Source organism: Sorex fumeus, unplaced genomic scaffold, assembly GCF_029834395.1.
Source record: "Sorex fumeus unplaced genomic scaffold, SorFum_2.1 ptg000063l, whole genome shotgun sequence".
In the NCBI taxonomy this organism is placed as follows: domain Eukaryota; kingdom Metazoa; phylum Chordata; class Mammalia; order Eulipotyphla; family Soricidae; genus Sorex; species Sorex fumeus.
This window is the reverse complement of record NW_026606120.1, coordinates 32,074,475-32,092,500: the sequence shown is the minus strand read 5'-3', so window position 1 is coordinate 32,092,500 and position 18,026 is coordinate 32,074,475.

Sequence of the window (18,026 nt, the reverse complement as noted above, 5' to 3'; positions counted from 1 at the left end):
TTATTCTATGTAGGGTCAAGCAAACAAACCTTCCTGCTAAAGTACAATCAGAAATGAATTACATTTCCAATGTACCCAGTCTGGTTTGCCTGAGAGACACATACATCAGTATATCTGAAGGTGTTTAATCACAGTGTGTATAGAATCTGGGGGAAGATATCAATATTTTAAGAGATTGAGGAGATTATCAAGCACTGAAGTGTGTGTGTGTGTGTGTGTGTGTGTGTGTGTGTGTGTGTGTGTACCAGCTGCCAATACTACAGACAGCCCTGATCCGAAAAAGTGGAGAAGCAAGATGATAGAAACTACAGCCGACATCTAGGGAGAGGAGAAAGACTGTGCTGCTCATCAAATCCAAACTCTCAGACAAAACCTCAATCACACTGAGCCTTGGAGTGTGGGGGTTGGGTGGGGAGGGAAGTGTCCCAACCAGTTCCCAGTGATTAACTGGCTGATGTGGCTGACAGCAATACTTGGGGGTCAGGCAGGGCTGGAGTCAAAGAAGGGGTCAGCCCCACGAAGCATGCACCCAAACACCTGTACTATCTCTTTGGTCCAAAGTCCTGCTGTTTCAGTTATTGATGTGGGCCCTTTCTTCCTTCCTGATGAATGCTTACAGAGCTGCAAATTTTCCTCTTAACATGGTTTTAGCTGTGTCTGACAAGTTCTGGTAACTTGTGTCCTAATTCTCATTTGTTTCCATTCCCCTTTGATTCTCTCTCTAACCCACAGGTTGTTCAGTAGTGAGCTGAAATCCTGCTGTTTTAGGCTAGGGTCATTTTTACCATCTGAGTTCCTTTTCACCTCCATCAAGAAGAGCCACCAGGCTATGGCTCAGAGCGGAAAACAGTGAGACAGTATGGCTGACTATTGGCAGGTAAAGGGGAAAACAGTGACCACAGAGGTCATAGGTCAGTAGCACCCTCCTGGATGGTGTCCTTCCCACTCTCCACTGACAATCCTGGGATCGGATGACTGAAGCTTTTAGTCTGATTTTCGTTGCCCTGCTGCTCCCTATCTCAGTCCTAGAAACAAAGAATCCTATCAGTAAAAGCACAGTGCCACCTGCAAGAAAACAGAAGAAATGAACCCAAATGCATGAGCAGAAAAATTATGTAGGCAACTGTTGAAAAAATAAGATGGAATTTTCCAGCAGAAAGTGATGTATCCAAGGGAAAACATAAGGATACAGAAATAGAAGATGAATAAAGAATGAAAAAGAGTCATTATAACAAAAATAATCTAAGTTAGAGAATCACAACTTAACACACAGATGCAAGTCCAAGATATTTTTATAAAAATATTTACACAAGTGTAAGGAGTGTTTCACCAAAGGGACAAGATATTTTAAAAATTCCAACAGAGATATTGGGCAAAAAAAAAGCAAACTGATGAAATCCAACCTAAGAATATAACAACTAGCACAGCGGGTAGGGCGTTTGCCTTGCACGCAGCCAGCATGGCTGACCCGAGTTGGATTCCTCTGCCCCTCTCGGAGAGCCCGGCAAGCTACTGAGAGTATTCGATATGCCAGACACAGTAACAACAAAGTAAAGTCTCCAGTGGAGACGTTACTGGGCCCGCTCGAGCAAATTGATAATCAACGGGAGGGCCTTTACACTCAAGTTTATAGAAGAAGTAATATGAGAATTATAGGTAAGTGAAGAGAAAGAAAATAAATCTGAAACTATATTCACAGAAACAATAACTAATAAATTCTCTAACCTATAGAACCAATTAAGCATAAATGTCTAGGAAATTTAGAGAACACCCAGATCTTTTTAATCTAAAATTACCTACACCAAGACATGCCATTTCTTTTTTTTTATTATTATTATTAGTGAAACACCATGAGGTACAGTTGTAGATTTACAATTTTTTGTGCTTGGGTTTCGATTATACAATGATCAAATACCCATCCCTCCACCAGTGCCCATTTTCCACCACCATGGATAATATCCCTCCCGCCCCCATCCCTCCCATCCCACCCTGCCTCTGGCAGGGCAATCCCTTGTGTTCTCTCTCTCCTTTTGGGTGTTGTGGTCTGCAAAAGAGGCTTTGAGTGGACATGCCATTTCTTAATTGTCCAAAGCCAGTGACAAAAAAAATTATTGGATACCATGGGGAAAAAAACCCAAATACACAAATGCACCTTTGTCCTATTTGTATCAGTATAAGCATATCTCAGTATAATGCTTTCAAGCTAGGAGTGTGAAATGACATATTTGCACTAATGAAAGACAAAAATTTCTGGTCAATAATATGTTGTTACTCTAAAAAATGAGTCATTCATTATGGTGGAAAAATATGGGATTTTTTTTTATTTATTTATTGAATCACTGTGGGAAAGGTTACAAAGCTTTCAGGTTTATGTCTCAGTCATGCAAATATCAAACACATTTCCCTTTACCAATACTTATTTTTTACCATGAAGAACCCCAATAAAACCCCACCCCCCACCCCTCCCCGTCCCTGTGAGGCAGATGAATTCTAGTTAACACTCTATCTGCTTTGATTAGATTCATTGTTTCAATAAAAGATTCACCACTATTTTTTAGAGTTTACCCCCCCCCCCCAAATCAGACATGCTGAAAAAGCATTGTGAAGTGATTTGCTTTCTACAGCTGGGTTCAAGAATTAAATGTTGGTTTTGGATTTCTGCTATTTTACCTATTGACCCTGGAGGTATTTCTACTGAAAGTCAGATAGTTAAGAAATTGGTTTCTGTGTTCTGGAGTCGTGGCCGTGCTGGAGAGCCGCTCGCGGGGGGCAACCGGTGGCCTCGGTAGGGCGTGAAGGGTGGAGCGAAACGCCCCCCTTCCCATGAGGTTTTAGTCGCCCCCACACTCCCGGCTCATACCTGCTGTCCACAAGGCTCCCATGTGGCCGCCATCTTTCTTTCCAGAGAGGAGAGGGCGAATGGGGCAACACCCTTTCCCCTCCGGCAGACTTGATGGCCTGGATCAACGCATAGTCCGTTCACTTTTCTGCTCCAAGCTGCTGGGTTCTGCATTAAGTCCTTGTGCTTCTGGGGCCATGGCCGTGTTGGAGAGCCGCTTGCGGGGGGCAACTGGTGACCTCAGTAGGGCGTGAAGGATGGACCGGAACGCCCCCCGACCCATGAGGAATATGGGATTTTTTTCAGACAAATATAATATTAATTACCACCAGACCTGCTCTGCAAGAAAAGAATAAAGCAGTTACACATGAAAATCAAAAACTAAACAAAACATCACAAAATCCTGAGCAAGGGAATTTAGAAACAACAGCAACAACAAAAAAGCAACAACAGTGATATGAGACAATAACCAAAAAAAAAAAAAGAGAGAGAGAGAAACAAGTATAGCTGAATGAAGACACATTAATTACAGAAAAAAATGCTTTCTAAACTAAAGAGCATGCATATCATGCTCAGGACAAATACAAAAACAAAAACAAAAAAACCAAAAACATCTGTAGCACTCAGAAGAAAAAATGCTGCAGTGGAGAGAATAGACGAGGAAAGTGCACATGCAAACGCAGAGGCAGGGCTGGCGCCATGGGTCGCTACATGCATGCTCTGGTTCCAGAGGTCTAGGTTTAATCCAGCATCATATGGTCCCCTGAGCAGTGTCAGGACTGAACACAGAGTTGGAAGTAGCCCCTGAGCGTAATTGGGTGCGGCCCCCAAAACAAAAGAAAAACTTCCAGAAACAAAAGGTAGGATAGGATAGCCATAAAAAGAAATCAACCAGAAAACAAAAAACAAAAAAAAAAGATTGGCAGTGAGCACATATCTGTAATTTCACTTTATCACTGTCACCCTGTTGTTCATCGATTTCCTTGAGCAAGCACCAGTAACGTCTCCTTCGTCCTAGCCCTGAGATTTTAGAAAGTGCCACATTCGAGGCTCTTTCAGGGTCAGGGGAATGAGACCCATCATTGTTACTGGGTTTTGGCATATCGAATATGCCATGGGGAGTTTGCCAGACTCTGCCGTGCAGGCAGGATACTCTCAGTAACCTGCCGGGTTCTCAATCTATAATTCATCACCCTAAATGTAAGCGGTCTTAACTCACCAAAAGACAGAGTCACTTGATTGATTAGAAAAATGGACCTTTATTATTTGTGTATCCATCCTATATAAGAAACTCACAATGGATATTAAGAAGCATATACAATTATAGTGAAAGACTCAAGCAAGGGGCTCCAAGCCAATGACACAGAGAAAGTAACAGAACAGTTCTTCTCAAAGATAGTAAAATGAACTTTCAACTGAAAAAAGACAGTAGGAGACAGAAATGAATTTAATATATTAATCAAAGGATCAAACCAATGAGAATCAACAATATAATAGTATCTATATATTCATCTAGCATATATAAAACAATTATTATTATATAAATACAAAATACCTCTAATATAATTTATTGCAATTAAAAATTTTATATTTATAGGAAGTAAGAGTTATATATTCAATTTTATATAAATTATTTCTATAAATTTTATGTGTGTTCCATAATTATATAAACATCATAGCTATGTAATGTATTATAGATAGCATAATGATTTAAAATATATTTAAAATATATAAGAAAATTATTAATAGACCTCAAGGGGGGCTGGAGCAATAGTACAGTGGGTAGGGCATTTGCCTTGCACGCGGCGGACCCGGGTTCAATTCCCAGCATCCCATATGGTCCCCCAAGCACTGCCAGGAGTAATTTCTGAGTGCAGAGCCAGGAGTAACCCCTGTGCATGGGTGTGACCCCAAAACACAAAGATTGTAGGGAATCAACACAACACCTCCAGCAATGGATGAATCATTGAGACAAAAAATTAGCAAGGAAATAATGGCATTAATTGAAATCATTGAAGAGGTGTACTTAATAGGCATATATAGAAATTCCCCTCTTGAAAGCAATGAATACACATGCTTCCCCAAATGCACTAGGACATTTCTAAGGCTAAGTCATATGTTGCAGCATAAGTCATAATATATGAGTGAATATTGAAATCATGTTAGAAGTCACAAAGAGAAGAAAACGTAAAAACCCCAGAATAAATGATCTTCATATAAACATGCTTATCAAATGACTTGGATCAACAAAAATAATTAAAGATGAAATTTAAAAGTACTTGGAGAACAATGAAAGCAAAGAGAGAAGATGTCAGATCCTGAGAATTCAGTAAAAACAGTACATGCAGCTGACCTGATTTCAACATCCGGCACCACATGTAGTCTCCCTAAGTAATGCTAGGAGATCCCTGAACACAGAGCCAGGAGTCAGCCCCTGAGCTATGGTGTGACCCCAAACAAAACAAAACAAAATTACAGTGGATCTTTTATTTTTCAATAGTGATGCAAGTAATTTTACAGTAATTAGTAATTAAAAGACTACTAAAAATTTAGTGACCGTTATTTACAATGATATTTCTGAGCTATCTTTCTCTCTCACTTTCTCTCTCTCTCTCTCTCTCTCTCTCTCTTGCTCTCTCTCTCTCTTTGCTGAAGATCAAACCCAGATTCTCCACATGTATGGCATACACTCTGCATTCCAAACCCTCTTTCTCTTTTCTTTTTTCCACGTTCTGTAAGTACTGAAACTGATTTTTCTATCTTAAATGCTCAAGTAAGTTGGACAGAAGATGAGAATGTAGTTGACACATGAAAATATTGGTGACCAAATCTCTAAATTGAAGTTTCTGAAAATGAAGGGCTTAGAGTTGTTGTCCAATGTTTTCTCTTCAATATAAAGGCAATACTTTGCAAAATGGAAAATATCCTGGTGAGCCCCCAGGCCAGTTTCCTGTTGTTTCCAGTCCTTCTCAGGGACCTTGCCTGTTTCAGAGGAAATCTCAGGCTGGTCATGGAATAGCCATGTGGGATGCCGTGGTTTTATGATCCACACTGCCATCTTCTGGAAATCTCAACCAAGCCAGTGACTTCATATTTTAGTGCCAATATTTCAAATCAAAGATGGTTCTATTACCTCAATTGAACCTACTTTGATGAGCTAAAGTAAGGATGACAATGATAATGATGAAATAGAGAGGATATTGGGGTCAACACCTGATATCACTGTACATTGCAGAGACGACAGCTTGTTCAAATGGTGAAAGAGAAGAGCTTTCACAAGAAAGCAGCAAGCGGCAACTCACAGAATTATGTAGGGACAGTCCTGAGAGGGGTCAGGAGACCTCCACTCCCCCAGCGATGTTTGCCTGGCAATGGAGATGGGGGAGGATTCTGAGATTCGGAATAGCAACACAGTGGGGTTCTGGTCTATTGGTGCTGGTAACCACCAAGGTTTGGCTGACAGTGCTGGTGATGCTAGTGACGTGGGATGCCAAGGATCAAACACAGGGTCTCTTTCATGCTAGGTATATACTCTACCAATTAAACATTCCAGGTGCTTTTATTGGTAAAGGTGGAAGTGGATGGAATTTTTGTAAGGAGTAAGTGAAGAAAGTTTGAAAATATATAGTCCACAATAACTTGATCTAGAACTTACCAAGGATCATGAGCCCTTGGTAAATTCCCTTTTTTTCCTCCCTAAAATTGCTGCTGTAAGTGGATTAAAGGATTATTGCTTGGGATCAAGAGATGTATTTGTTTCCTAGGGCTTTAAGAACAAAGTCCACAAATGGCGAGTGGGGGGGCGGGGGTGGGAATTAAATAGCAGAAAGGAGCTGTTCAACAGTTTTGGAAACTACAAATATTAAAGCAAATTCAGATTTGCGAGTCTGGTTAAGATTGTATGTCTCTGCAGACTCTGGGAAGGGAGATTGTCCTTTGTCTTTGAGGTTTTGGTGTTGCCAATGGTCTCTGCCTCTTAAGTGTTCTAAAGAGTTCTCCCCATAAGTCTGTCTTTTCTTTTCTGTTACATAGTGCCCAGCTTACCCTACTATGAAGTCATCTCAATTAAATAAATTTGCTATGGCCCTCTTTCCAAATAAGGTTCTATCCTAGGGGTCTGAGAAATTTGGGGATTTTGAGGGACAATCCAGTACGAGGACATTGGGTTCAACTCTTGGCTCATAATTAGCTGCTTAATCTTGAGCAAGATACTGGCTCTTGCTGAACATCTTTTATTCTCATCTTTAAAGTGAGGACAATAATCCAAACATAGATGTTTTGTAAGGATTTAGCATGTGTCTGGCACAAAGAGATCCTCAATGAAAAGCGACTATTGTTTTTACTTTCACTAAAAATAAATAAAGTTTAAAAAAGTTAAGAGGTAGATGATAGGACTGCAGTCTAAAACAAAACAGTATAAATAGAAAGTGGGGAACACAATTTCCTCTAAACATTCTCAGTAACAGTAGCTCCGTAAGAGTAACAGAACTGTTACCTTGTATGTGTTTAAGTCCTGAGTTGAATCTCTGCACTACAAAATATTAATTGAAAAATCAGCTTTGGCCCAGAAGATGCTGGGTTGTAGTTAAGTGATTGTTTCTGGTGTGGGAAATAACATTTAGGTGTGTCTTCAAGAGATTCAGCAGAGAGACCTTTTCAAAGTGTCAGAGGATTTATCTATCTATTCTCCCATTTCCCACTTCTCTTTTTACTGCAAGACTGACTTTCTTGAGCTAGATTCATTTTAACTTGCCTCTAAGTGTGTCCAAGATCTTTTGTGTTACCAAAAAAGAGCTGTAAGATCATTTATCAATGAGTCAGAAAGAGAAGAACAAACATAGAATGGCTGCACTCATTTATGGAATATGAAATAACATAATATGAGACTAACACCCAAGGACAGTAGAGAAAAGGGCAGGAAAATTGCTCCATGGTTGAAAGCCTGTCTCATGAGCTGGGGAGAAGGCAGCAGGGATAAAGAAGGGGTCACTAAGTCAATGATGGTTGAAGGGATAGCTTGGGATGGGAGATGTGTGCTAAAAGTAGATAAAAGACCAAACATGATGACCTCTCAGTATCTGCACTGCAAACCATAATGCCAAAAGTAGAGAGAGAGTTAGAAGGAAATTATCTGCCGTAGAGGCAGGGGGTGGGGTGGGGTGAGGGTGGTGGGAGGGATACTGGGGACATTGATGGTGGGAAATGTATACTGGTGGAGGGATGGGCATTCAACCATTGTATGACTGTAACTCGATCATGAAAAGTTTATATCTTATGGTGATTCATTTAAAAAATAAAAAATAAATTTTAAAAAATCTTACCAGCCTCATCAGGATTCTCTTCATCAAATTTAGGTCATGGAAACTTAAAGAAATGCCATCTATAAGGCATATGATATTGAAATATTAGCATTTAAGAATGATCAACATTTTAGGATATATTCCATTCCACTAACTCAGAGATTAAGGAAGGTAGAACTTTTTGAAGAGAACACATTGGAGAACATTTCAGAGACTGATTCACTTAATAGGAAAAATTTTATCTGGAAAGGTTAATAAGAAGCTCATAAGAGTCTAAGCGGTGAAACCAATTTGCCACCTGAGGAAAAAAATGTTCATGAGGCATCAACTGTGGTATTTACATGTATAAAATGCTCCTTATGCACTTCTAAAAATGTCCATGTGGCTCTCTGTACACATGTGTTTGCAGGATATGTAAATAAATATGTGTAGAATATAAAACACATGCATCTGTGTTTATAAAATGTGCATCCATTTATATAATGAAATTACTTTCATCTGAGAACAAATGATGATTATCTATGGAAGTGCTGTGAATTAGGGAGATTACTGAATTATTTTCTCTCACATTTGGAGAAAATCAGTCACTAAAACATTGTTTTTTTCTTGAGAGACAGGAATCAGGTTTATATAAACATTGGAAAGGTGATTGCTCAGGAACCATATAAATTGAAAATAAAACCACCTTCAGAAACTCCACCTTCACAAAAGAGGAAACATCCAACTCAAATTCACTTCAGTGTCTGTTGCAACTGACAACCCATCTATTCACAAATCCAGTTGAACAAACTTCTCCAAGCTTCCAGTGATTTAACATGAAAATCTCTGGGGTCTTGTTTAAAATGCATTTTTTGAAAAGAGATAGACAGTAGCAAACAATGACAAACCCTTGGTCTTGATTACAAAACCAGTTCAAAACAGCAGGAGAGTGGAGCAAGGAATGCAGATCAGACCAGACATAGTATAGGCACAGTGGTAGAGGACCGTGGGAACCTTGGTGGCAGTGTCTTGGTATATCAATACCATGAGCTCTAGCACTACTATAACCATCTTATATAAACCATAGTAAAATTAAAAAATTAAAATGCATATTGCTGAAACTCACCTCCAAGAAGTCTAAATAGAAAGTCTCAGTAAGAATAGTACATGAGGGGCAGGGACCACACTTTGAGAAGCCCTACACTAAAACTGGAGAGATGGAATGAGGAAGAAGTAGTGTTATTAAGGCAGGGACCCAGGTAGTGCGATAGGGAGATGCCTCCCAAAATCAGAGGAAATCAATACCAGAACCTGAATTTTCTACACAGAAACTGACCTGATGCTCCAACAGACAGTGCTTTCCCAAAAGGGACAAAAGAATGGCATCTAGATGAATCGGAGACAGAGACATCCTCACCAAGAAAGAAACTTTGCCATGAAGCAACAAGCTCCCTACCAGTCCCCATGTTCATATTCTGTCACCAGTGATACTGAGCCTTGTCTTATATCTGCCGTGGCATGGCTTTCTCTTTCACTGACTAGGTTTATGTAACTGAACCCCAGCTGGAGATCAGACCCTCTCAAACTCAATGTACACCTGCCCTCATACACTCGTGACTGTGCAGCCCAGATTCACTGGAACACAGTTGTGCCTGGGTATTCATGATTTTGTACTCCTGGTTTCTATTCATCTTCTCAAACTCAGAGCCACACCCTGAGCCAGGTACCCATTTCTAGAAATTCTCCAGTTACTACTCAAGCCTGCTCACCACCCAGACCCATTATCCCAGTCAGCATGAGACATAATGGGGAAACAGGAATTCACCTGTACCCGTGGATCAGGATGAGAGCCTGGAAAGAACACATAATGTAAACTACCTGACGAAAATTTGAAAGCAATAGTCCTAATGGTGCTCACTGGAATGAAGAGATTCATGTAAGAAGCTTCAGAACAGACAAAGTATGATAGAAAGTTTGAGAAAGATTTAAACAGAAATCCCAAGGGTATGTGCTGTCAGCATGAGCACATGTGTGGCCCTCATCTCCCCTCTTAGATGTGGACTTTCGTACCTTCATACTGTAACAATGAGACATGTACTGAGGCTCTCTCCATGCTGGAGAAGCTGGCCTTCTCTCTCGAGCATGCTGCTCCTATCCCCACTCTCCACTGCCTCAAAACATTCAAATAAAATCTGTTATACTTCAACAAAAAGAAAGAAAGAAGCAAAGAAAGGAAGAAAGAGCTTGATAATGAAGATCACATAAAAGCATCAAGAGGTTCTAGACAGTTCTAGAAGAGGAGAGAAAAAAAGGGGCAGAGTTCCTCTTAGAACAAATATAGTCATGAACTTCCCCTAGAGAAAGAAGTTGTTCAACCGAAGACAAAATTTTAGAATTTCAAACAAAATAAACCATACACATGCAGAAGACACTTTACAATTAACATAATTAATATTGCAAAAATCAGTAAAGAAGAGAGAATCCTAGAAGAAGCAAGAAAAAATGAGTCATAAATAATATTGATGATAATATTTCTCCACAGAAATTCAAACAAAACAAAGCACTGAGAGAAAAAGACTTTCAGGCTAGTTATCACTCAGACCTGAAGGTGAAATAAAGATCTTCTCAGACAAAAACAAGTGAGAGGAACTCAAAGTCACTAAACTCAAAGGAGTTTCTAATTTTATTTCAAGTTTATTTCTTTCTAGCAGTTGTGTTTGCTGCTGCTCTGCTTTTGGACCATGCACAGCAGTTCTCCTCAGGTGCTGAAGGTTGCATCAGGTGCTGCTTGGGGACCATGTGGTGCTGGGAGTTGAACTCAGAGTTCCGATGAGCGACACACCGCTCAGCCCTCTGCGTCGTCTTCCTGGCCCTTCAGTTTACTGATTATTTCCTTGTTGTATCCATCCTTCTAAGTGTGGAGCAATTAAAATTTTTATTTTATTGTATTGTATTTTTATTTTTGCAATTAAAATTTTTAGATTTGTCCTGTTAGAGCGATAATACAACAGGTAGGTAACTTGCCTTGCAAGTGGCCAGCCTGGGTTTGATTCCCAGCATCCCATATGGTTGCTTAAGCACCCCCAGGAGTGATCCCTGAACACACAGTCAGGAGTAAGCCCTGACCACCACTGGATGTGGCGACCCAAAATAAATCAAAATAAAATAAATTTTTAGCGTGTGTTTTACAGTTACAAAGTACATATTTGGTTCTTTAAATAGATCTTGGGGTCAGGGATTTAACTGAGTGGTATACTGCATGTCCTACTTGTGTTAATTATCTTCAATCTCTGGCACCACAAAGAAATTAATTTGATTAAATAAATAGTATTTCTGCTTTATTTCTGAGCACATATGAGACTTTATATATGTTCATTATCTGCATATATTCTGTTTTATCTTTAAAACTTTTTTATTGAATCACTGTGAGATACACAGTTACAAAGTTGTTCATAATTGTGTTTCAGTCATACAATGTTCCAACACTCTTCCCTACACCAATGTACATTTCCCACCACCAATGTCCCCAGTTTCCCTTCTTCCTGTCCCCCTGACACCATGCACCCCGCCCCCCACAGCCTTCCTCTATGGCAGACATTCTCTCTCTCTATCTCTCTCATTTTCCTTTTAGGCACTGCGTTTTGCAGTACTATTACTGAAATGTTATCATGCAGATCACTTTAACTCCTTTTAGCATCAGTTTTTGTAAAGAGTGATTTTTTTTGTTCCATCCTTGAGTATATTTATACTTGATTTTATTTTCCTTTGAAAATGAACCATGTTATCTGTACCTATATGTTCATTGCAGCACTTTTCACAATAGCCAAAATTTGGAAACAACCCAAGTGCCCTAGAACAGATGACTGGTTAAAGAAACTTTGGTATATCTACACAATGGAATACTATGCAGCAGACAGGAGAGATGAAGTCATGAACTTTGCTTATAAATGGATAGACAAGGAGAATATCATGCTAAGTAAAATGAGTCAGAAAGAGAGGGACAGATATAGAAGGACTGCACTCATTTGTGGAGTATAAAACAACATAACATGAGATTCAGTCGAAGAGAAGGACTACATGGAGGGCGGGATCCACAGATCCCGAAGGAAAAAAAAAAAAACAGGTTCCAAAAAGAGCCGAGATCATCGGGAAGTCCCAGATGGGGTAGGTACCGCATCCTGCCTCCCCCAGATGGAACCCTGGTGACCAGAAGCCTCTACAACCACAGCTCGAGTATGCGGGAACTTGGACTTTTCCTCAAATCTGCCGGGACTACAACTCCCAGGTAAACTCAGATTCCGGAAGTCATGCCCACAGCCCGCCTCCCAGCGCCATCTTTACAGCATTCAGCCGAAGAGAAGGACTACATGGAGGGCGGGATCCACAGATCCCGAAGGGAAAAAAAAAACAAACAGGTTCCAAAAAGAGCCGAGATCATCGGGAAGTCCCAGATGGGGTAGGTACCGCATCCCGCCTCCCCCAGATGGAACCCCGGTGACCAGAAGCCTCTACAAGCACAGCTCAAGTATGCGGGAACTAGGACTTTTCCTCAAAACCTATATACAAAGTGATCCATGGGAAGTAAACCACCCAACGTTTCTCTCTGAAAATCATAGTTAAGTTTGGAGCACGGCCACAGCCCCAGAAACACAAGGACTTAATGCAGAACCCAGCAGCTTGGAGCAGAAAAGTGAATGGGCTATGCATTAGTCCAGGCCATCATGTCTGTCCAGAGGGGAAAGGGTGTTGCCCCATTCGCCCTCTCTTCTCTGGAAAGAAGGATGGTGGCCACATGGGAGCCTTGTGGACAGCAGGCATGAGCCGGGGGAGTGGGGGCGACTAAAACCTCATGGGAAGGGGGGCGTTCCAGTCCGTCCTTCATGCCCTACCGAGGTCACCAGTTGCCCCCCATGAGCGGCTCTCCAGCACGGCCACAGCCCCAGAAGCACAAGGACTTAATGCAGAACCCAGCAGCTTGGAGCAGAAAAGTGAAGGGACTATGCGTTAATCCAGGCCATCATGTCTGCCCGGAGGGGAAAGGGTGTTGGTCCCTTCCGCCCTCCTCCCTCCGGAAAGAAAGATGGCGGCTGCATGGGAGCCTTGTGGACAGCAGGTATGAGCCGGGGGTGTGGGGGAGACTAAAACCTCATGGGAAGGGGGGCGTTTCAGTCCGCCCTTCACGCCCTACCAAGGCCACCAGTTGCCCCCCACTAGTGGCTCTCCAGCACGGCCACGACTCCAGAGCACAGAAACCAATTTATTAACTATCTGACTTTCAGTAGAAATACTTCCAGGGTCAATAAGTAAAATAGCAGAAATCCAAAACCAACATTTAATTATTGAACCCAGCTGTAGAAAGCAAATCACTTCACAATGCTTTTTCAACATGTCTGATTTGGGGGGGGGGGGGGTAAACTCTAAATAATAGTGGTGAATCTTTTATTGAAACAATGAATCTAATCAAAGCAGATAGAGTGTTAACTAGAATTCATCTGCCCCACAGGGACTGGGAGGGGTCGGGGTGGGGTTTTATTGGGGTTCTTCATGGTAAAAAATAAGTATTGGTAAAGGGAAATGTGTTTGATATTTGCATGACTGAGACCTAAACCTGAAAGCTTTGTAACCTTTCCCACGGTGATTCAATAAATAAATAAATAAAAAAGAAAAAAAAATTTAAAAAAAACATAACATGAGGCTGACACCTAAGGATAGTATATACATGGGACAGATAGATTGCTCACAGCTGGAAGCCTGCCTCATGAGCAAAGGGAAGAAGGCAGCTGGAATAGAGAAGGGATCACTAAGAAAATGATGGCTGGAGGAATCGGTCAGGATGGGAGATGTGTGCAGAAAGTAGATAAAGGACTAAACATGATAACCTCTCAGTGTCTTTATTGCAAACCATAATGCCCAAAAGTAAAGAGAGATTATGGGGAATCGTGTCTACCATGGAGGCAGAGGGAGGGTGGGAAAGAAGGGGTATAATGGGGATATTGGTGGTGGGTAATCTGCACTGGTGGAGGGATGAGTGTTTGATCATTGTGTGATTGTAGCCCAAACATGAAAGCTTGTAACTCTCTCACGATGATTCAATAAAATAAAAAAAAAAAAGAAAAGAAAGAAAATGAACCATGTTATCCTAATTCTTTTGTTCAAAAATTTTGGATTATATACTGTTTTATATATTCTGTTTTATATATTCTGTTTTATATATTCTGTTTTTAGTCTCTGAATTACAATTTATTTCTCTAAAAATTTTACTTTCTCATTTTAAGTCACACTCAGACTGCAAAGTCTACCTCCTGATCCCAGCACAATGTTTTCTTAGCTTTTTAATTATTCATTGGGATGCTTTGACTCTGACTCATCTATGTATAATTTAGGAGACAATATGATTAAAACACTTAGGCATAAACTTATATACAGTTTATTGTAATGTTCCTACTATCCTTGCTTCTTAGCTTTCTAATTACTGAAGTACTATTTTTAAATTTTCAGTTGCACTTTTTTTTGGCTTTTTGGGTGACATCCGGCGATGCTCAGGGTTTACTCCTGGTTCTGCACCCAGGAATTACTCCTGGCATTGCTTGGGGGACCATGTGGGATGCTGGGGATGGAACCCAGGTTGGCCACGTGCAAGGCAAATGCCGTCCCCGCTATACTATCACTCCGGCCCCTTGGTTGCACTTTTCTCAATTTTTTTTCTGATTTTCAAAGGCCAGGAAGATGACAGGTTTTCTATTGGAATTGTATCCAATCTATATGTTGAGTGTGTCCTTCCCTCCACCAGAAACTTGTTAATAGGAAGCTTTTCCTGTACTACTTTCTCTTCTAAATCTTGAAAGCCTTACCAAATCTTCCTAAATTTCTGTACAGCCCAAATAACTTTGGATAAGTGTAGATGATATATTTTTACTTATATTTTGTACATTCATATTATATTTTGTGTGTTATATAAGAATGTTAATGGAATATTAATTTTTCACTGTAGAAGTGGAACTCTTGATAAAAGTGAAAATTTTTTATAACACTATATAAGGCCTATCAGAATCTGGCTCCTAACTCCCATCCACATCTTGTCTCATTCTTCCACTTGCTCATAACTCACCAACCGCAATAGCCTTCCATAAACATTCCAAACTAGTTCTCCTTTAAGATCTTTTTAAATTTTTTCTACACACTAATCATTCATTTACATAGTTTGGAAATTGACCTTGGCATTTAACTATGCCAAGTTAATATTTACATGACTTGAATTTCACCAAATTTTTAATTGCACACTCTTATGTGTGTATGTTTAATTCTATTATACATTCACATGCACAACTACTATGAGAATAATCCAGGCACAGAAATCAACATCACCACTTTAGTCACCCTCTTTCTCTCATGCATGTTGTTCATAAGTCCTGGAAACCATGGATCTGCTCTGTGTCTGAGCAACGTTTTAAAGATGAAATGAAGCAGAGTCAAATGAAAAAGATCAGAATACATTTCAAAGGGGAGGGAAAACTATTGACTTTTGAAATGTTTGTTTCTGTTTTATAAGTATGTGTATGTTGGGTTGTGTTATAAAGCATATTCTTATGGAAAGCTGCAGTCAAAAATAATTGAGAAAGTTGGTGACATTAGACAGCCTATAGTATCAGCAAAACCTCTTGTGTCTCCTTTCGGCTCATGGTCGCTGAGTAGAAACTTAAAAAAAAATTTTTTTGGAGCTTCCAAGTGGTGTTTAGAAGGCCCAGGACCCCTCATGCAGAGTGACATATATGGAAGTTCTCATGATTCATTTTGGAAAAGTGATGATTAATATTTTTTATTCTCTCACTAAGATAAAAATTGATTGCTTTGGTGATTCAAATTCATGCACTGAAAAGAAAAATACTTTTGATTATAGGTGAAATTTTCTCCATTTTATTTTTTTGGAGGGGGCTGTTGGGGCCACACCCAGCAGTGCTCAGGGATTATTCCTGGCGCTGTACTCAGGGGACCATATGGGAGTAATCCTGGCGCTTTACTCAGGGGATCATATGGGATGCCCAGCATCAAACCCAGGTTAGTCAGGAGCAAGGCAAGTGCTGTACCCATTGTACTATCTCTCCAGCACCATTTTTTAAAAATACTAATTCAAGATCCCTGCATTCTATTGACTTTTTCTATTCTCTGTATATAAGCCTGGATCACGACCACGACCACGACCATCCTGTTGTTCGTCGATTGCCTCGAGCAGGCCCCAGTAACATCTCCTTCGTCCTAACCCTGAGATTCAAGGCTCTTTCAGAGTTAGGAGAATGAGACCCATCATTGTTACTGGTATTTGGCATATTGGGTACGCCACGGGGAGTTTGCCAGACTCTGCCGTGTGGGCAGGTTACATTCGGTAGCCTGCCAGTTTGTCCAAAGTAAGAATGAGATAATAAGATGTCATAATAAGATGCTTCCTGGAGCTGGGTTTTATAGTCTCGGAGTCTTGGCCGTTGATGGGATTACACAGCTCCAGGGGGCCAGTTGGTGGGTGTGACCCCTGCCTACTACTTGTTTTCTTAGGATAAAACATACTTTTTTATTTCTAGAGACTTATTCAGTTTCTCCCCTTATATTTTCCTAACTCTCCTCTTAATAAATTTTACACTTGTAGGACTTATATATTTCATGTAAATCTTAAAATATATTAGCAAATAATTACTCATAAGAGCGATAGCACAGCGGGTAGGGCGTTCGCCTTACAAGTGGCCAACATGGCCGACCCGAGTTCGATTCCTCCGCCCCTCTCTGAGAGCCCGGCAAGCTACCGAGAGTATTCGATATGCCAAACACAGTAACAACAAAGTCTCCAATGGAGACGTTACTGGGCCCGCTCGAGCAAATCGACGATCAACGGGAGGGCCTTTAAATTTTTTAAATTAAATTAAATGTATATGCCTATATATAAATATGTCTACTTATAGGCAAGTGTCCTCTCTGTACTATCCCTCTGGCCCCTAAATCTCTCTTTTTTAATTATACATGTAGATAGAGCTAATCTCTTAGAATTCCAGAAAATTATAAATCAACGATAATTAATAAAGTAATTTTTTCCCAAAACCTATAAGCCTGGATAGGGATTGATATTCAAATATAATCTCTCTTTTATTTAAAACCTGGCAAAGTTCCCTATTGCTGCACACGGAACAGAACTCACCCTCACAGCATCCATTCCTAAGCAGCATTTCCAGTTTTCAGGTCTTACCATATCTCCCAGGTTATTTAATGCCTCTCTCTGTCCCTCTGTCTGTCTCTCTTTCACACACACCCATACAACACACCCACACACACACACCCAACACACACACACACACACACGTGAATATCATTTTCCTGTAGCTTGCATTCTCAGTTGGTGATCAGTAATGACAAAGCTGTCCATTCATCATTCTCACAAAGGTATTATGGCTGCAACTGTATCACTGTATCACTGTCATCCTGTTGTTCATTGATTGCCTCGAGCAGGCCCCAGCAACTTCTTTGTCCTAGCCCTGAGATTTTAAAAAGTGCCACATTCGAGGCTCTTTCAGGGTCAGGAGAATGAGACCCATCATTGTTACTGGCATATTGAATACGCCACGGGGAGTTTTCCAGACTGGCATATTGAATACACCACGGGGAGTTTTCCAGACTGGCATATTGAATACGCCACGGTGAGTTTTCCAGACTCTGCCGTGTGGGCTGCAACCATGGTATGTTATCCCACACTGCTTCCTCCTGGCATTTGTCAAAGTGTCATTTTAAGGTTCTAAGAGTCTGTGTGCCTTCCCTTCCCATAATGCATTGACCCTGGAATTCATTTGTCCTCCAAGGCCCACTACAATATGGAAGGGGTTCTTCAGCCCTCAGACCTTATAAAGTCATGACTTGAGTCTTTATTCATT